Consider the following 14,701-nt stretch of genomic DNA (forward strand, 5'->3'; position numbering starts at 1 on the left):
AAGTGCAGTAGGCTGTTATCATTTGTGTGTATGTGATGTGTTACTGGATGTGGGAGGATTGTTATAGTTTGGATTATGTGATTCATGTAAGTGCTTTTGCTTCTATGAGTGTAGTAGGCTGTTACCATTTGTGTGTATGTGAGGTGTCACTGGATGTGTGATGATGGTTATAGTTTGGAGTATGTGATTCCTGTTAGTGCTTTTGCTGCTGTGAGTGCAGTAGGCTGTTACCATTTGTGTGAATGTGATGTGTTTGTGTTACTGCATGTGTGGCAATGGTTATAGGTTGGAGTATGTGATTCATTTTAGTGCTTTTGCTGCTATGAGTGTAGTTGGCTGTTACCATTTGTGTGTATATGAAGTGTTACTGGATGTTGGACGATGGTTATAGTTTGGAGTATGTGATTCATGTTAGTGCTTTTGCTGCTATGAGTGTAGTAGACTGTTACCATTTGTGTGTATGTGATGTGTTTGTGTTACTGGATGTGTGATGATGGTTATAGTTTGGAGTATGTGATTCATGTTAGTGCGTCTGCTGCTATGAGTGCAGTAGGCTGTTACCATTTGCGTGTATGTGTTACTGGATGTGTAAGGATGGTTATAGTTTGGAGTATGTGATTCATGTTAGTGCTTTTGCAGCTATGAGTGTAGTAGGCTGTGACCATTTGTGTGTATGTGATTTGTTACTGGATGTGTGACGATGGTTATAGTTTGGAGTATGTGATTCATGTTAGCGCTTTTGCTGCTATGAGTGTAGTAGGCTGTGACCATTTGTGTGTATGTGATGTGTTACTGGATGTGTGAGGATGGTTTAGCGCTTTTGCTGCTATGAGTGTTGTAGGCTGTTACCATTTGTGTGTATATGATGTGTTACTGGATGTGTGAGGATGGTTATAATTTGGAGTATGTGATTCATGCTAGTGCTTTTGCTGCTATGAGTGCAGTAGGCTGTTACTATTTGTGGGTATGTAATGTGTTACTGGATGTATGACGATGGTTATAGTTTCATAGGTTCATAGGTTATAGTTTGGAGTATATGATTCATGTTTGTGCTTTTGCTGTTATGAGTGCAGTAGACTGTTACTATTTTTGTGTATGTGATGTGTTACTGGATGTGTGACGATCGTTATAGTTTGGAGTTTGTGAGTCTTGTTAGCACTTTTGCTGCTATGAGTGTAGTAGGCTGTTACCATTTCTGTGTATGTAAAGTGTTACTGGATGTGTGACGATGGTTATAGTTTGGAGTATGTGATTCATGTTAGTGCTTTTGCTGCTATGAGTGTAGTAGGCTGTTACCATTTGCATGTATCTGAGTAGTTATTGGATGTGTGACGGTTATAGTTTGGAGTATGTGATTCATGTTTGTGATTTTGCTGCTATGAGTGTAGTAGGCTGTTACCATTTGTGTGTATGTGATGTGTTACTGGATGTGTGACAATGGTTATAATTTGGAGTATGTGATTCATGTTAGCGCTTTTGCTGCTATAAGTGCAGTAGGCTGTTATCATTTGTGTGTATGTGAGGTGTCACTGGATGTGTGATGATGGTTACATTTTGGAGTATGTGATTCATGTTAGTGCTTTTGCTGCTATGAGTGTAGTAGGCTGTTACCATTCCTGTGTATGTGATGTGTTACTGGATGTGTGATGATGGTTATAGTTTGGAGTATGTGATTCATGTTAGCACTTTGCTGCTATGAGTGTAGTAGGCTCTTATCATTTGTGTGTATGTGATGTGTTACTGGATATGTGACAATGGTTATAGTTTGGAGTATGTGATTCATGTTAGCACTTTTGCTGCTATGAGTGTAGTAGGCTGTTACCATTTGTGTATATGTGATGTGTTGCTGGATGTGTGACGATGGTTATAGTTTGGAGTATGTGATTCATGTTAGCGCCTTTGCTGCTATGAGTGTAGTAAGCTGTTACCATTTGTGTGTATGTGATGTGTTACTGGATGCGCGACGATGGTTATAGTTTGGAGTATGTGATTCATGTTATTTCTTTTGCTGCTATGAGTGTAGTAAGCTGTTACCATTTGTGTGTATGTGATGTGTTACTGGATGGGTGAGGATAGTTATAGTTTGGAGTATGTGATTCATGTTAGTGCTTTTGCTGCTATGGGTGTTGTACACTGTTACTATTTGTGTTTATGTGAAGTGTTACTGGATGTGTGACGATGGTTATAGTTTTCAGTATGTGATTCATGTTAGTGCTTTTGCTGCTATGAGTGCAGTAGGCTGTTACCATTTGTGTGTATGTGAAGTGTTACTGGATGTGTGATGATGGTTATAGTTTGGAGTATCTGATTCTTGTTAGCACTTTTGCTGTTATGAGTGCAGTAGGCTGTTACTATTTGTGTGTATGGGATGTATTACTGGATGTGTGAGGATGGTTATAGTTTGGAGTTTGTGATTCATGTTAGTGCTTTTGCTGCTATAAGTGTAGTAGGCTATTACCATTTGTGTGTATATGAAGTGTTACTGGATGTTGGACGATGGTTATAGTTTGGAGTATGTGATTAATGTTTGGACTTTTGCTGCTATGAGTACAGTAGGGTGTTACCATTTGTGTGTATGTGAGGTGTTACTGTATGCGTGACAATGGTTATAGTTTTGAGTATGTGATTCATGTTAGTGCTTTTGCTGCTATGAGTGTAGTAGGCTCTTACCGTTTGTGTGTATGTGATGTGTTACTGGATTTGTGATGATGGTTTTAGTTTGGAGTATGTGATTCATGTTAGCGCTTTTGCTGCTATGAGTGTAGTAGGCTATTACCATTTGTGTGTATGTGATGTGTTACTGGATGTGTGCCGATGGTTATAGTTTGGAGTATGTGATTCATGTTGTTGCTTTTGCGGATATGAGTGCAGTAGGCTGTTACCATTTGTGTGTATGTGATGTGTTACTGGATGTGTGACAATGGTTATAGTTTGGAGTATGTGATTCATGTTAGTGCTTTTGCTGCTATGAGTGTAGTAGGCTGTTACCATTTGTGTGTATGTGATTTGTTACTGGATGTGTGACAATGGTTATAGTTTGGAGTATGTGATTCATGTTATCGCTTTTGCTGCTATGAGTGTAGTAGGCTGTTAACATTTGTGTGTATGTGATGTGTTACTGAATGTGTGACGATGGTTTTAGTCTGGAGTATGTGATTCATGTTAGCGCTTTTGTTGCTATAAGTGTAGTACGCTGTTACCATATGTGTGTATGTGATGTGTTACTGGATGTGTGACGATGGTTATAGTTTGGAGTAGGTGATTCATGTTAGCACATTTATTGCTATGAGAGTTTTAGGCTGTTACCATTTGTGTGTATGTGATGTGTTACTGGATGTGTGAGGATGGTTATAGTTTAAAGTATGTGATTCTTGTTAGTGCTTTTGCTGCTATGAGTGTAGTAGGCTGTTACTATTTGTGTGTATGTGAAGTGTTACTGCATGTGTGACGATGGTTATAGTTTGGATTATGTTATTCATGTTAGTTCTTTTGTTGCTATGAGTGTAGTAGGCTGTTACCATTTGTGTGCATGTGATGTGTTACTGGATGTGTGAGGATGGTGATAGTTTGGAGTATGTGTATATTTGATTGAGTGTTGAATAAATGCCGAGAGTTTGGTAAATGAGTGATAGGGTGGCTATCATTTTTTGATAACTTATGGTTATATCATTGTATTACTAGATTAATCAATGTATACATCCAGATACATACTGTACCTAAGCATACCATTCCACTATTAATCACCTGCATGCCATTTAATGCTGAAGTTGACTCAGCAAATAGATTTCCTTGATGGTGGCACATTTTCAGTGATGAAAATGTTAATTTGAATAAAGAAGTGAATATCATTTTTACTTTTGATGTATTTTCTACTCAGTACTTATATGGTGTGGAGAAATACACATGACTGTTACTTTTAATGTAATGCTAAGTCATTAATGATGCCCTTCTATTCATATGCTGCAGTATTCATAACGTGAGGGAATCCACCTCCAGCTGACTCATATGTCTGGCCAGTATAAAAAAGTCTATCACTACTGTGAGGTATATGCGATGTTGCATGGTATCTAGAATGTACATTGGTATTAAAGCGACATCGGGAATAAAATGGATGTCAGCATGTAACAGATGTCAGAACTTTTTTTCCATCAGTCTGATCATCTGCTTCAGTCATCGCTCTTCAGACAAGTTGCGAACCTTAGTTCAGATAAGTATCCCATTGGGTTTTTTCATTGCAGTCTTTGGCTATTGTGTGTTGTTTTGATTACATGTCAGTTAGGATGGGCAAGTGTCAGTTTGGAAGGCAGATTCCACATAAGGACTCTCACGGCCTTTGTTTATTTTGCCTAGGCCCAAATCATGACCATACTATCTATGCTATTTGTAAGGCCTTTGTACTCAAGGCACTACATAGTTGTTTAGCTTCTCTTAACTTATATCTTGAAAATCAGTGTCTTAAGAGTCTCGCGCATGACATGGAAATTACGTAGAGCCCTTCAGCCAAGCCGCAAGTTAAGAAGGCTAAGAAACCTAGGCCTGATTTACCAGCTGCTTCCTCTGTTCCAGACATCTCTCCCAAGGCTGATGTTGGCCTGGAGATTGTTCTGGAATCAGTAGATTCTCCTTTAATGGGTATCAGTGTGGAGACCGTGAAGGACCCTACCAGCATATCCTCAAGGGAATTGCAGGTGTCCAACTCAGGTGTAGGGGGGAACCATGTCTCATTGTGACCGAGGGCCTGCGTGGTATCACCCAGATCATTGTGAGAGAAAATGTTCCTACCGACATTGTGGAGTGTAGGCTGTCTGGCCCATCCACTTTCCACCACATGGAGGCTCCCAAAAAATTAAGACTAAACATGTTCCTCCAGCCCCATCAGGAACAGTCTGCAGATTGGCAGGCCTTCTCCTAAGGCCTGTTCAATGCCTTTATGGCTTTGGGGAAATCCTCAGCTCTCTCTCTCCCCTTCTCCTTCCATTCCTTCCTCTACCACTCAAAAGAGGACTTCTGAGTTTTCCTCAGAGGATGAGGAATTCTCAGGAGACGAATCTTTGGCTTACTCAGCCCAAATTTTTTCACCTTGGATATATGCTCCCCAGAAGAGGAATCTAATGACACTGATTCCCCAGGGGAGGATATCTCATTTGTGGAAACAATTCTTAAGATGAGGGAGTTTTTCAAGTGGGATTGTTGTCAGGTATCAGACATCCAAAAAAGGTATTATGACCTGCTACAGATGGATGCCCCTTCCCAATTTGCCATACTCCCAGTCTTGCCAGCATTCCTTGATGCCTTTGCTGCTGGTTCTAGGTGCCCAGATTCTAAAACCCCAGCACCCAAAAGGCCTGATAGATTTTATAAAGTGCTGGAGGACTCCAAATTCCTATTCAAATGTCCCTCTGCAGATCCTGCTACCATTTCAGTTTCTGCAGACAAAGCATCCAAGATGCTACCTTCCATTTCCCTGCTCCCCTCTGATAAGGAGAGCAAGGTCATGGAGAGAATATGAAAAAAGGTTTAAACTTCAGCCACTCTGGCCTTCAGGACCATTAACTATCAGACTCATATGGCCAAGTATTTTTTGGCTCTTCTTTTGGATGCTGGCAAACTATTGTCTGAGCTTCCTGACTCTCCCACTAAGGCTAAGCTTTCCTTCATCCTTAACTCTTCAGCTCAGGTTGCACAACATTCCATAAAATGTAGCTATGATGCTGTGCAGGCATCAGCTAGACCAGCTGCATCTGGGTCAGTCTTGAGGAGGCATTCTTGGCTCACGCTCCATCCTTTGTCTGATGACATTAAGGCAACAATCATAGATGTCCCCTGACAATAAGGATTTGTTTGGTACCTCATCTTCAAAACTTTTCAAATCTCTTTAGGAGAAGAGCAAAGAGCTGCAAGACCTGAAGCATATTTTTGTTTCAGGTTCCAGAGAAACTATCCTACCAAGACCATCTTTGTTAGAAAGTGTTTAAGGCCCCAATCTTCCAAAGGTAAGAGGGACTCCAGGAAACAATTTTCCTCTCAATCTACTTCTTCTACTCCCACACAGAAACAACCCTTTCTGTAACTACCCTTCTCCTGAGCCATCAACACCTCTGTCCCTTCGCCTCTCTCTTTCTCTCCCTGCTTGGAAACAGATAACTCAGGACTGTTGGATCCTTTCCATCATCCAGCAAAGATGCTTTATGGTGTGGAAGACTCTTCCCCCTTTCAAGAGTATTCCACAACCTTCAGAAGAACAACTAGAACTCTTTCCCCAAGTCATTTCCAACCTTCTTTCTCAGGGCACTATTCAGGTAGTGCCCCCTACCAAGTAGGAAAAGGATTCTACTCCAGGATGTTCCTGGTACCCAAGAAGGATAGTCCTTGGAGACCCATTCTATACCTTTCCCATCTAAATGTTTTTTCTGAAAGTTTCAACCTTTCACATGTTAACTTTACCTACCCTTCTCCATCTTATCCTTCCTCAGACATTCATGGTGTCACTGGACTTCAAGGATGCCTGTCTTCATATTCTCATTCATCAGCAGTTCAGGAAATTTCTTCACTTTGCTATTGCTTAATCACATTTTCAATTCTGTGCCTTGCCCTTTGGTTTGTCTACAGCTCTGTCGGTGTTCACAAAATACTTTCCCCCTGTCATAGCCTTTTGCAGGCTACAGGGCAATACAGATCCTTCCACACCTACATGACTTTCTCCTCCAGGCTCAGACTCCAGACCTTCTCCAGGAGAACCTCACAGTGTCACTGTTAGAGAGTCTAGAATTCACAATCAATTACCAAAAATATTTTCTGGTTCCTTCCCAAGATCACATCTTTCTGGGCTGCAGGATCCAGTCAGACACGATGTTGGCTTCCTTACCCCTAGAAAAGGTCCCGTCCCTCACCTCCTACTTCCAGGACCTCTTGCTCCTACAATCCCTGACTTCCAGGGAGTTTATTCACCTCCTAGGTGTCATTGCTTCCACAGTTCCAATGTTCCCTTTAGCCAAGATGTACATGAGGAAATTCCAGTGGTTTTTGAGAACAGTATGGGTACAACACTCCCACCATCTGGAGTTTGTTATCTCACTCCTGCCTTGCCTGAGAAAGGAATTACACTGGCGGATCCAACAGGTGGAAAAGAATCCAGGTTTACCCTTACAACAAGAAATTCACTCCGGGGATCACTTCTGTGGTTCTGCTTGACAGGGGCACAGGAAAATAATTTTCTTGGGTGGCGAAAGCCAGGGCACCTTTTTGGCTAGGCTTGTATAGACCCTAGGGCCAATAGCCTAGTACCTTCCTATGAACCTATGAACAACCACCTCCTCCCACTCCAGACCACTACACGGATGCATCAGACATGGGATGGAGAGCAACTCTGGATTCATGGAGGGCCAGAAATGTCTGGCCTCCAGCTCAGAAAACTGAGCACATTAATATAAAGGAGATGCGAGCCCTGATCTTTGCCCTACAAATCTTCAACCTCATCTGTCTTTGGTGGTTTTAAGATGGTTTACAGACAATACCATGATTCTCTGGTATGTCAACGAACAGGGAGGATCAAAGTCTTACATCCTGTGCAGAGTGGCCTTGCAGGCCTGGGAATTAGCTGTCCAGAGTCAACTTTCCCTTCAGGCAATTTACATTCCCTCGACTCAAAATGTGGTGGCAGACACATTGAGCAGGTCCATGACTCAGTCCCATGACTAGATGCTACAAAGGGATGTGTTTCTGGACATGGTCCATTGATGGGGTATACCTCAGGTAGAACTCTTTGCCTACCCCATGAACAGGCAACTTCCCAAGTTTAGTGCCAGGGTCCCAGATCCCTTGGCATGGAAGGTGGATGCCCTATCTTTCTCTTGGAAGGGGATGTTTCTTTATGCATCCCCCTTTCCACTTCTTCAAAAGGTCCTGTTGAAAATCCAACAGGATCAATCAAAAATCTTGCTGGTATTCCCTTTTGGCCAAGACAGCATTGGTTCTCCCTTGTTCTGCATTTAGCCAAGGGCAATCACCACAAGTTATCCCACAGAATGGACCTACTCACACAGGCCAAGGGAACTTCAGTTTACCAGCAGATGTCAACACTGCAACTGACTGTGTGAATGATAACGTTTTGAGTCCCTTCAGACATCCTTTTTTTGAGGACATGCTACAAGTCCTGCCAGAGGCCAGAAAACCCACAACTAGGAAATCCTATATTTCCAGATGGAAAAGGTTTTCCATCTGGTGTCTTAAAAAGGATTTACAGCCACTGCTAGTAGATGTCCCGGTGTTCCTGTCCTACTTGTGTAAATTACTGAAGAGTGGGTGTCATACTCCTTAGTAAAAGCTCATCTTTCTGCTATCTCTGCATATCTGCCTATGTCTCTTTCTTTAGCTTCCAAGTTGGAAGTTAACTCTTCTCAAAAGGTGTTCTTCACAACAGAACACCAAGAAAACCAATCCCCTCTCCTTGGGGTCTCAACTTTGTCTTAGAAAAACTTACCTGGCCCCGTTTGAGCCAGAAAGTTCTCCTTCCCTGCAACACTGCACTTGGAAAGCAGTCCTTTTCATGGTCATTACTTCTACCAGATGGGTGTCTGAGTTACAGGCTCTCATGTCCTCCTTCCCCTTCACAGTTTTCCGCAGAGATAGGGTTTCCCTATGCACTAACCCCTGCTATATGCCCAAAATGGTTAATGCGTTATCTGTCAGTTAGTCTATCAATCTTCCAACCTTTTTTCCTTCTCCTCATTCCTCTAGTGAGAGACTCCTACACACTTGGATGTGTACAGGCAACTCAGATATTATTTGGATAAAATGAAACCAATTCAGAAGGCCGAACGCCTGTTTGTTTCCTATCACCCAAGGGCCCTGGGCCAACCTGTTTCCAAGCAGACTATTTCCACTTGGCTTTCCAAAACTATTTCCTTCCATTATGTGGCTCATGGAAAGAATCTACCCTTACCTATTAAGGCACAGTCCACAAGAGCAGTTTCTTCCTTTGGTGCCTTTTTCTCTATCCTGGAAGCAGCTACTTGGTCCTCTGTTCATATTTTCGCAAAACATTATAAACTTGATGGCATTTTCAGGTCCAGGGCTGGTATTGCCAGAGATATTCTGCATAGGTTTGTGGAAAATGCTTCTGCTACTCTGCCTAATTCTTCTTCTGCATGAGTTTTGGTACTCTCCCTCATGTTATGAATACTGCAGCATATGAATAGAAGGACATAAAATAGTTGTGTAAAATCTTACCATAACCATAGATGTCCTTCTCTTCTATATGCTGCAGTATTACCCCCCCCCCCGCCTTCCCCTGATGCTTGCCTGTCTTCTGGTGGTATGTTTTCCTTACCTTGCATCAGACTGGTGCTTTTAGAGGCATTCAGTTCTGAGATCTGGTAATTGCTGATGTCCATTTTATACCTGACATCATTTTATTACTGACATACGTTTTGGATACCATGTGACATCGCACTTAGCTCACTGTAGCGATAGACTTTTGTACACTGGCCATACGTACGAGTCTGCTGGAGGTGGACTTCCTCATGTTATGAATACTGCAGCATATAGAAGAGAAGGACATCTATGGTTATGGTAAGATTTTGCACACCCATTCTATATGTTTTGAACGTGTATGGTTCCCCCACCCTGCATAGAAGACAAACACTTCCCCCATAAATAATAGACACTAGAATGACTAAACAAACCTGCATTTAGTACCTATATATAGCTACCAATTTCAGTCCACCTTTTCAAAACTCTTACTACAAGTTTAAGAAACTTAAACAAGACCCCCACAGTTATATATAATATCTATAATATGTGTGGGTATATAGCTTTAGATATGGTAATGCTTATGTAAAGGAAGTTGTTTTTCATTTGGTACACTTTTTAAAAACAGTCTAATTAAACACTGTATGGAGGTTGATAACTCATTCATGGTGTCTTTACTCTTTGCAGAGCATTCTGACAAACGTTCATATGATACACGATGTCAGAAAAATATCTTTGCAGAATTCAAGAAATATTGGCAGAGTGTTTAAAAGAACAAATGTATAATTTCCCTTTAAAAATGGTCTAACCACAAACAGTATGAATTATTTTGCTGCAAACAGTTTAGCAGAAAACTAGAAGCTATGGATTTTGCTTTTTAGGAAGATTTAAAAGATAACATATCAGGACTTAGACAGAAGTCCAGGAATTATTTGGTGAACATAAAATAATTTGTTTATTCACCATTTTTATTTACAATGGCATATACTCTGATAGCCCACAGATGCTTTGTTATGGAGCTGAAGATTTACCCAAATGTCTGTGGATTTGGTGAGTTGTCTGACTTATTAATGACAGCTTGAGCAGTTTGTGGAATGGTTAGGCTATTAACAGAGGTAGATCTGAACTCATCAAATGCTGCCACACTCGAAAGTACAACTGCACAGTTATAATAATTAAATGAAGACCTGGAAGAACGACAATGTAACAGTTAAGTAAATATGTAAAATGAGATATAAATCACTAATGCATTTAAACTAAAATAGAGATGACTCAAAGAAATCCATGGCAAGTATAGTGCAGCTGAAATTCAGGCCTTTTGTACCAGGTGCAGTGGTAAACAAATGAAGTTTTTGAGAGGACTCAGTGTCTTAATAGTCTGATAGAAACTGTGGTAGAAATAATTTTTCAAAAATGTGCAAAAATAATATATGATCAAACAATTATGTATGCTGATGTTCATAAATATGAATACTGGTTGCTTGTTAGTGCTGCTGAAGTAAATATTAGTTACAATGATGTCGGAAATCATCAAATGCATCAATATCACTGATGTTAGATTGAAAGTTAGATTATTGACAAAAATGTTGAAAATGAATAAAATGTTGAATTTATACTAGGCACAGGTAGAGTATATTTTGCCTTAACATACATTTGAAGCACTGTGGCTAAAAGGGACAGAAACAAATCTGCCCTTACAGTGGAATGACACAGGCACTCACAAACATTCATTAACTTGCTCTGCTGTTCACATGAAATGGTGCTTTATACATAGGTCTGCCTACAAGTGCTGAATAAAGTGATTTAAAAGTGAACATTGTTTATTGTTTACAGTTGAAGAAATAGTCTCAATCATATCAAATGCGAAGGTAATTTCAGTACCAGATGCACCACAGATTATGGGATATTATACAGTTAAATTAGAAAGCTCTAAACTGTGTATATAAGTGTGTAAGTGTGTGTGTGTATATATACATATATATATATATATATATATATATATATATATATATATATATATATATATATATATACACACACACACACACACACATATATATATATATATCTATATATATATATATATATATATATATATATATATATATAATATGACATTTGAAAGGCATTATTCCTTAGACTTCTTGGAAAGTGTTGTACATATATATAATTATCTATTAGTTTGAGTTCAAACATAGAAAAACATGGTAAATACTGATACAGCTGCTAAACAGATTAAGACTGCATCATTTCAAGATAAATAAGAACAAATTAAATATAAGAGTGTCAGATATGAATTATAAAGGTCATATTCTAAAGTCAGAGGGACTGAAGTCTGATATACATAAAATCTGAGTAGTTGTGTAAATGCCAAAGCCATAAGAAAACCAACAGTGCAGAGGTTTTTCTACAATTATGCAGTACCTTGCAATAATTTTACCCAATAATCCTGCAATATCATGCCTGTAAGAAAGCTGTAACTTGGGAATGGAAATATGAATAAGAAAATGCTTTTAAATGTCCAGCAATTTTTTTGCAGAAACACTGATGTTAAAACACTATGATGTAAGTAACCAAGATTTATTAAAAGTAGACACCATTCAGAATGGTATCGGACCTATAATCTTACAGGAAAATATACCAGTTGTTTATGGATGAAATGTACTTGCAGATACACAGAACAGATGTACTCACATACACAGTGAATTGCTAGCAACAATATATATGTAAAGATGAGTGTCTCATGAATCAGTGAACACTCATATGAGTGAACTTCTAAACAGTGATCAGTTTAGAGGGAACACATATGTTGTTATCTTTCGGCTTTTCCCGGTTAGGGGTCGCCACAGCAGAACTCCGGTCCACTAATGATTGGCAGTAGATTTTCACGAACGCCGAGGTGCCAGCTCAATGTCCAACCTTCAACGAAGGCACGCCCATTTACTCATGTCTTTTGAACGTCCACCCAACCGCGGGGAGGACATGCAGACTCCAAACAGAAAGCACTCCCTGCACTTTTGCCGAGAATCGAATGGGAGAACCTCTTGCTGTGAGGCAACAACGCTACCGCTGCACCACCGCGGAAGTAGAGGGAACACATTATTCATAAGAGGGAACACGTGAATAACGCAAAAAAATTTACAATTATTACCTTTTATTTTTTGCAGGGGGCAAGTCCCCCAGCACCCCCATGGGGGGGGCTGTGCCACCCACACCCCCTGCTAATTATATATACTAATGATGAGATCACACAGCAGTGGGTAAGGGCAAATTCCCTTACCCTATTGTACTGCAGTCATATTCAAAAGACTGATGGCAGAAACTCCATCAAGAAGAATGTTCACTCACATGAGCATTCACGAAAAAACATTCGCTGAAGTGAGTGTTTGCTCTTCCTAATTCCTAATTGTAACTGCAGATATATATATATATATATATATATATATATATATATATATATATATATATATATATGGGTCTGCTACCAGAGATCGAAATTACTCTATTTTGAAATCTGGTAGTAGATGCCCACTAACACGAAAGTGCACTTCACCAAAAGTGCACATTCGCGAACACCACTTGAGCGAATGGTTACGGACCTTAGGGCTAAGGATAGTGGATCGCTAGTAGGACTATCTACTATCCTTAACCTAAGCCCTAACCCTAAGGTCCATGACTACCGCACAATAGTGGAGGAAATTGTATGTCCTCCACAGTGCAGTAGTCACGGACTTATGTCCTCCACTGTGGTGCGTTAGTCACAGACCTTAGGGTTAGGGCTTGGGTTAAGGATAGTGGATACCTAGTAGGGCTATCCACTATCCTTAACCCAAGCCCTAACCCTAAGGTCCATCTCTACCGCACCACAGTGGAGGACATTGCCCGTTCGTTATAATGGTGTTCGCGAAAGTGCACTTTCGGTGAAGTGCACTTTTGCGTTAGTGGGCATCTACTACCGGATTTTTAAACAGTGTACTTTCGATCTCTGATAGTAGGATAAGCTTCTGGTGTCATTCTAAGGGGATCCAGTATCTGTCTGCCTGGGACGACATGGTCGACAGACCATGATGCTTTGCCAGAGATGACCTGCAACTGTCACCCATGGGATTCCGGATACTGGCTAAAGCTCTTGCCGGCCCTATAGTGCCTTTTTTAGGTATGGTTCAAATGACAAATTCACCACCATAACAGGAACAGACAAGCAAAAACTGAGGGTAATGCTACTCAATGCTAGAAGTCTAAATCTCAAAATACACTCCCTCGAGGCACTCCTTAAAATGGAGAACATTGATATCTGTGCAGTGACTGAGACCTGGTTCAAGGCTCTAGAGAGCACCCCTGCATTACCAGGCTATAACTCATACCACACTTTTCGGCCATCTAACCTGCACTGGAACAGCAAAGGTGGAGGTGTGTCCATATTCATTAAGGATATCCACACCTCCAGGCTAGTTGCTCAGCATAATGCATCCGAGGTTATCCAAGTGAAACTAACTCTGGGCAAAACTGCAATCCAAATTGTAGCTTGCTACAGATGCCCCACCATGCCCCAGGATTCCCACTCCTCTTTTCTTGATATACTGAAAAATATTAGGGTTCAACCAAACATCCTAATAATGGGCGATTTCAACTTCCCCACCATTAACTGGGAAAACTCCTTCGCTCAATACTTTCTGGAATTCATAAATTCCAATGCCCTGGATCAACTTAACCACACCCCCACCAGAGGCAACAATATCCTAGACCTAGTCATTACCAACATGAGTGACTGGTGTTCCACACCTGGTCAACTCCTCATTGGTCAGATCTGTCCATAAGCTAATCACCCTAGATATCCACATCCCACCCCCACCCCCATTAAGAAAACAATGGTAAAGAACTTCTCCAAAGTCAACTTCATGCTTCTTAAGACAGAAGTGGTGAACTTCATGACACCCATGCAGATGGACAATACAGTTTTGACTGCTGAATCATACACAAATGCACTCTATAAGCACTTACACGAGTGCAAGGATCATGCTATCCCAAACAGAACCAAGATGCTATCCTCCAAAAAAGGAAGCCAATCTGGTGGTCCCCTGCCATAAACAAACTCTACAACAAAAGGAAGAAATGGTTGCAAAACAGAGTAAAATCCCATGAGTGGAGGAGCTCCCTGATCAGCCTCAGTAAGAAGCTGAGTTCCCTTACAAGATCCTTCGAAACTAGCTATGAAAACAAAATCACAACTGATTCTAAGGACAACCACAAAGCATTCTATAGCTATGTCAACAATCTCAATGGCAACACCCAGATCTGCTCTGAGTTACAGCACAATGGCACAAAAATTACAGAACCAACTGATATTGCCAACATCCCAGAAGATAGGTTCAGTGCTAACTTTAACCCCCTCACCCCCTAAAAGGCCCATATCTATAGAGGAAGAATGCAGAGTCCCTGTAATCACAACTAC

This window comes from Protopterus annectens, chromosome 11.part0 (genome assembly GCF_019279795.1).
Source record: "Protopterus annectens isolate FY-2018-M chromosome 11.part0, PAN1.0, whole genome shotgun sequence".
NCBI classification, from domain to species: domain Eukaryota; kingdom Metazoa; phylum Chordata; order Ceratodontiformes; family Protopteridae; genus Protopterus; species Protopterus annectens.